The following is a 6850-nucleotide window of genomic DNA, read 5'->3' on the forward strand; positions in this document are numbered from 1 at the left end:
GTTAGTAGAGTATTTATACTCGGGCGGGTACGGGTACCCCGGGTATACCCGACTCGGGTACGGGTATACTCGGGTAGAAGGGTATTCGGGTACGGGTATGGTGGGTATAGTTTTCAAAAACCATACCCTACCCGCCCTATACCCTTACCCGTGTACCCTTGACGGGTAAGGCGGGTACGGGTTTTTTTTTTTTTTTTTTTTTTTTTGTTGTTTTTTTTTGTTGTTTTTTTTGCCGGTTTTTTTTTGTTTTTTGTTTTTTTTTTTTTTTTTTTGCTGTTTTTTTTTGGGTTTTTTTGTTGGTTTTTTGTTGATGTTTTTTTTTGTTTTTTTGCTTTTTTTTTTTTTGCCGGTTTTTTTGTTGGTTTTTTTTTTGTTTTTTTTTTTTGCTGTTTTTTTTTTAACAATGTCGTTTAAATGTTATTACGTGTTTATAATTCGACTTTTAAAATATGAATAATTCAATATCAAATAGTGTGTGTATATATACATAAAATTATCAAGTCACATCTTTATAATTCCTAAATAATTAAAATTTGTAACTTATATATATAAATTATTCTTGCCAAAATTTGTTTGTTTAGTGTCACACCCCGGGACAGGGGGTCGTGCAGTTTCGTTTTAAAATGCGGTTTTGTTCATGCAGATATATAAATATATATTGATATATGTTTATGTGGGTGGGCCTGATTCTATTAGTATGCGGGGGGTGGCAGGGGGGCGGCAGCCCCCTGCGAGCGTTGTCTGAGGTTACGAAGCACCGCTCAATAGAGCCCGGAAAATTTGATTTCAAAGAAGTCAAATGGCATAAAAATCCTTTAACCGACGGCCCAGATTAGTCAAATTATCATATGATTTGATTTAAAACAAGTTTGGTTCAAAACCGATTTAATTTGGCTAAGTTATACCCAAAACAGTATTTTTGGGAACCCATTGCGGCCCGCAATAGGGCTGTTGCGGCCCGCAATAGGGCTGTTGCGGCCCGCAATCCTTCCCAAAATTTCCAGCCTCTGCAAACTGGCTCTGACTCCATTCATTGCGGCCCGCAATGAATTTATTGCGGCCCGCAACAATTTCCAAATTTCCCAGCCTCTGAAGGGAGCCTCTGCCTCCATTCATTGCGGCCCGCAATAAAGTTATTGCGGCCCGCAATGACCTGGTTGGAAGTCAGCCTGCGAACTTCCCTCTGTCGGCTCTCATTGCGGCCCGCAATAAGAGTACTGTTTTTCATTCCTTTGCCCATTTTCGTGGAATTTCACCCCGTTTTCAAACCCGATCAAATCCCCGTTGTTACGTTACGAAATTTTTACAATTAAATTAAAATGATTTAAAAGAAAGAATCAAGTTAATTGTGTTAATAAAATGGAAGTTTAAACCTTAATTAAGGTTTCCCTAAATAAGTAAGTTAATTGTGAATTGAAATCGCGTCGAAATTTCGAGATTTCAGAACATTATAGGCTCAGTGCGGATGGGGTCCATCCGCAGTGCGGGTAAGGGTCCATCCGCAGTGCGGGTAAGGGTCCATCCGCAGTGCGGGTGGGGTGCATCCGCACTCATTAAAATTCTGTGTTGGTCCAAAAATCGGCTAAGTAGTGAGTGCGGATGGGGTCCATCCGCAGTGCGGGTAAGGGTCCATCCGCAGTGCGGGTAAGAGTCCATCCGCAGTGCGGGTGGGGTTCATCCGCACTAGGCTCGGATTTTCTTGATTTTGGTCTGAAAACTTTCTAAGTCCCGAGTGCGGGTCAAGCCACCCGCAGTGCGGATGGGGGCATCCGCACTCAGGGTGATTTTTGCCCTAAAACTCAAATCCAACCTTCTCTCTCTCTCTCACTTCATCATTTCCCCATTTTTAAGTTATTTTCGTCCAAGAGAGAAGGAAAAGAGCCCGTGAGTTTCCGTTTCTTTCAGACTCCCGATTGTTGCGAGAAATCGAGTCTGGAACCGAGAAAGCAGCCGAGGATCTCTCCGAACCCTTCTATTTGGTATTTCTTTCTCTCCTTTTTGCTTTCGAAACCTCGAATTTTCTCGATTTCTCAGATTCTCGTTTTAAACCCGAGATTTGTGTTCGAATTTCTCGAGGACTAGTTCCTCTACACTCCTTACTAGTTTGTTTGTCAATCTTTTTCCCGATTTCTTCCAATTTGTGAAATCTGATTTCTAGGGTTTCGTGCCAAAATTGAAAGTTGGCATAATCGTGATTTGATTTGTTTAACCCGACCAATTAGACTTGTAATCTGTAGGGTTGCCTCCTGATCGTGAATTTTTAGAACATTTAACGGCTGATTTGAGGTTTTGACCAAATTAGGGTTAACCAAACGGTGAATCGAATTGATCCGAGAACCAAAGTAGTGAAACGGTGATTGATGGTTACCAAAGTGAAATAGTATAAGGCTAGAGGGCCTAGATGGAATTGTGTACCGTTATGTGAGATTTTGGTAAGAAAGAAAGAACCGAAAAGAATCGATACCAAAACATAAGAATTGATTTAGGACTGTACAAACCCTAAGTAAACGTATGGACCACTGAATCCAAATTAAACCAAGTATACGTATAATATAGGTGTAGGCTCGGTCGAGAAAGAACTTGCGAGACAATACGAGACGTCCGATCCTTAAATTAAGCGGTACGCTCGTCATACTAAGGTGCGGGATTCTTGGACTTGTTTGATACTTTATTTTCAGGAATTAAACTGTGTTTTCGTTTGTCATGTTGAATATCATTGATTGCATCACTGAATTGCGTAGAGCATTTGCATAGCCCAATTAAATTAAACTCGAATTGATCTGAATTGAATGATTTGCATGCTGGTATGGTTATAGGTTATGTTGATCTATTGTGATCTGATTTTGATTGAAAGTCACCACGAGCTGTGTATGTGAATGTATGTGAATGGATTTACGAAGTTAAGCACTTGGATCCAATGAATTTGCCAAGTCGGGCTGTATGCTGACTTGGATTCCCAGGATCCTAAATGGCCTTAGGTGAACGGCCCTCGATATTCCCAGTACCGGTTGGGACGAGGGAGGGTGATTATGTGATGATATGTGATATGTTATGATATGTGATTTGAGGTCGTGGGTGACTTGTGTAACGTCTATGGCTCGGTAGCATTTTCCTACGTGTTAATGCATTTGAACGGTCGATTGAATATGACGAATATTGGAAACGATTCTAAAGTGGATTTTCTTTACATGATTTGAACCAGACCTTAATAAACTGTTAAGCCAAGCGGTTGCAGATGGGTGTCAGATAAAGGGTCCAGCGGTTGGCCATCTGTAGGTGTCAGTAACCCTACAGATGTGGGTTTGATAAAGGTTCAGCTCGAAAGAACATCTGTAATTGCTACAAGCCCTACTGAACTGAGTTAGGAATCGAGTTAAGCCAAAATATATGTTGTGTTTGAGATTCATCTTGGAAATTCCGTAAACTGTGTTTCAGGTTGATTAACTGTTGTCGAGTAGTGGCATTCTGTTATTTATGTTTTCTTATATAACTGTTTGCATTGTTGTTGTTTGGGTTTCATTATTGAATATAGAGTTTGATTGCAAGTCCAATAATTCAAATGTGGCAAATTCGCACTGAGAATTTATTCTCACCCCCACCTTCCCCGTTATTTTACAGGTATTGGTGCGACTGATTCCGGAGAGGCACGAGAGTAGTAGGCCTTAGTAGCTTACCAGTATATGACCCTAGATATCTTTTGTTGTATAGATTTAGGGTAGGCCTCGTGGTTGGTATCCGGATGAGATACTTTTGTTGTATTATATGCTGACCAGACTGTGTACTCTGATATATATATTAGAAACTTGTTTGAATTGCTTGTTGTTTGGTTTGAAATGTGAGTAGCCTTGTAAGCATACACGGCGTTGTATGCTTACGGCGGGGGACTGTTACGGCCCGTGGCCGCGGGGTGTGACACCCGTATACTTAAACAATTACTCCCCATTCACTGGACCTTTTAATGACATTAAAAATGCAATTTCAACATTTAAATCATAACAACTATTTAAAACATACCGTTAGGGTTTTATAACATAATACGGTTCGATAATAACCTATACATCAAAATAACCGACTACGGGTTCAACTACACATTCAAAATGGACATAAAAGGGTTTGGCATAACCTATTAGCCCGGCCTAAACTCACGTGTCGAGCCCGAGTCCCACTTCACTCGCGTTTACCTGCACATATCAATTCAAAGGGAAAAATTCCCCGAGGGGAGGGGGTGAGAAAACCTGTCATCCGTTTTCTCAGTGCGGAATTTAAAGGGCTACTGGATTTGTGCGAAATCCATCACCAGAACTAAATACACTAGCAATAGGGCATCTATTTATTCATTTACCAGTAATAATAAATGCACATGTACCGGGAATAGATTCAAACGGATTTCAATTCACATCTCATCAACATCAATCAACGAATTTTCCAGAAAGATTTGGTTTCACAGATATAATATATATAAGTCTGGTTATGAGGTACAGATATCAACTATCGATCACCTCCGGCTTAACAGTTCTATTTTCTGGTTTCAAGTCATACAATCTCATCAATTCATCACTTAAAATAAACACGGGCATATTCCGCGAATATGCAACAGAATATCACTTTTCTCAAAAAGAAATCACTGACACTTTCCCTGAATCACTGAACCACTGAACCACAGCTCTACCTAAAATTACACTGCACTTCCCTTACCCAACCGATACTGGGTTCACTAGGGCCATTCTCCAGATGCGCATAAGGGTCCTGGATGAAAGTCTAGTAGCTAGCTAGACTTTCCACTATGATACACTGTTCACTTCACACAATCAATCCAAGTCATACTGTGGTTCCACTCACTTATTCAAAACGACAGATCAACAATCGATAAACCGTACCAACATGAGAATCATAACAGTTATACAATTCAATTACACTAATATCACAATTAATGCAATGCGGCAACAAATGCTTTCAATCAGAGATTCAACATGCTATGCACAGTTTATTTAAATCAAGCAATCAACATAAATATAATAATATGCACCGTTATTTAGTTCTACGAATAAACCCCAAAACAGATCCCGTGAACCCCCGCACCTGGTTACGTAGGGCACGTAGAGGGTCCGCGATCTCGCGACTCGGTAAGCTCGTCAATCCCGCTAGCCGTGCTCGTTAGGATCTATACATAGGTCAATTTATTAAATTCCGGCATTTTTACAATTTAAACCCTCAAATCAATTTTTTTGGAAAAAATCCGTAAATTGGAATTTGGTTGCACTTTGGAACACGGAATCAGTCAATTTACACTATATAAACAACAAAGGCACGGAATAATCAATTTGGTACGATTCTACGGGTTTTCACCGAAACCCTAAAAACACGGAATCGAGAAATGAGAGAGAAATAGAAACGGGAATTACCAATGGAACGGATGGATGTGCGAGATTTGAGCTCCTCTTCTTAAATCTCGGTTTTCGGGCAAAACGGTCACCGGGGTGTCTCTCTCTCACTCTCTCTCTCTCTCGTTCTTTCTCTCTTGGCGGAAACGAAGGAAAAGAAGAAGAAAAGGAAAGGGTGGAGGCGCAGGAAAGGAAAGGAAGGAGGGGAAGAAAAGAATGACAAGGGGCCCCACTTGTAAGTGGTATTTTTTTGCAAAATAAACCCCCCACTTATTCGATATTGATTAAATGATTTATATAACACCTATTGCTCCTCTTTCTTAACACAATTAATCGTATAATTATTGTTCACCATCCACGTCACTAATTTAATATATACGTATATATATATTATTCGATTTAACCACTTATTATTTTAATTCAATCTGAATTTTAAAAGTTCACGGTGTTACATTTAGTCGCCTAAGTACAAATGTATTTATTTATTTCTTTACACGAGTCATTTTATTTTATTTTTAAATTCTCGTTCTAATTATATAGTTTCATAATTTATTTATATCTCGAAATTTTTAAAACAATAGAAGTTACCCTCCTCCTTTATTCCGGGCTTGGGACCGGCTATGTAAAATAACATAGGCGGAGTTCTAACTTTTTTTTTTGTTAGTAATTCTTCTTTAAAATGAATAATTTAAAAACTAATTGAAATATTTAGAAATTTATAATTTAAAAAATAACAATAAAGACTAAAAGAGGTTAGAAATTTATACCGACACTACCTATCTAGAAGTTCTCATTCCTATACCATTCTTCGCTCTCTTCCGCACCGTCTGAATCCGAATTAGCCTGGTGCTGCACCTCGGTACCGCTTTCTTCAGTGTCGACTTCGGATGATGATGCTTCAGGCACATGTTGCCTGCGCTCTTCAGCTTGAATCCAATCTTTCAAGCACACAAGTCTTTCAAAGACATGTGGACCCAACTTACTACGTTTATCGGAGAGGATCCTGTTCGCCGAACTGAAACAACTTTCGGAAGGGACGGTTGACACGGGCACGGCAAATACATTGCGGGCCATCATCGCCAGTGTTGGAAAGGCCCTTTGATGCCTCCTCCACCATGCCATGACGTCAAGTCCATGTTCACTTTCATTCATCATCGATACATAGGTCACTAGCTCGCTTGTTGCTTGTTGTTTGTGGTTCGATCTCCGACTGAAAATCTGCTAACAAACCACCACTGCTAGTGCTCCTGGAAGTGAAACTATTAAAAAATTTAAAAAAGTTAGTGGACAAATAATGTATATATTATAAATAATAAAGATTAAAAAATACATGTATATTTATATTCATACCTAGGGGTGGCATGGGACGAAGACGGGTTTTGGTTGGCACTCATTCTTGAGTTGTATATGTTAAACATCTCTTCGAATTTCGAATCCACGTATGCCTCCACCCTGGTACTGTCTAAACG

This window comes from Carex rostrata, chromosome 6, assembly GCF_964058835.1.
Source record: "Carex rostrata chromosome 6, lpCarRost1.2, whole genome shotgun sequence".
Lineage (NCBI taxonomy): Eukaryota > Viridiplantae > Streptophyta > Magnoliopsida > Poales > Cyperaceae > Carex > Carex rostrata.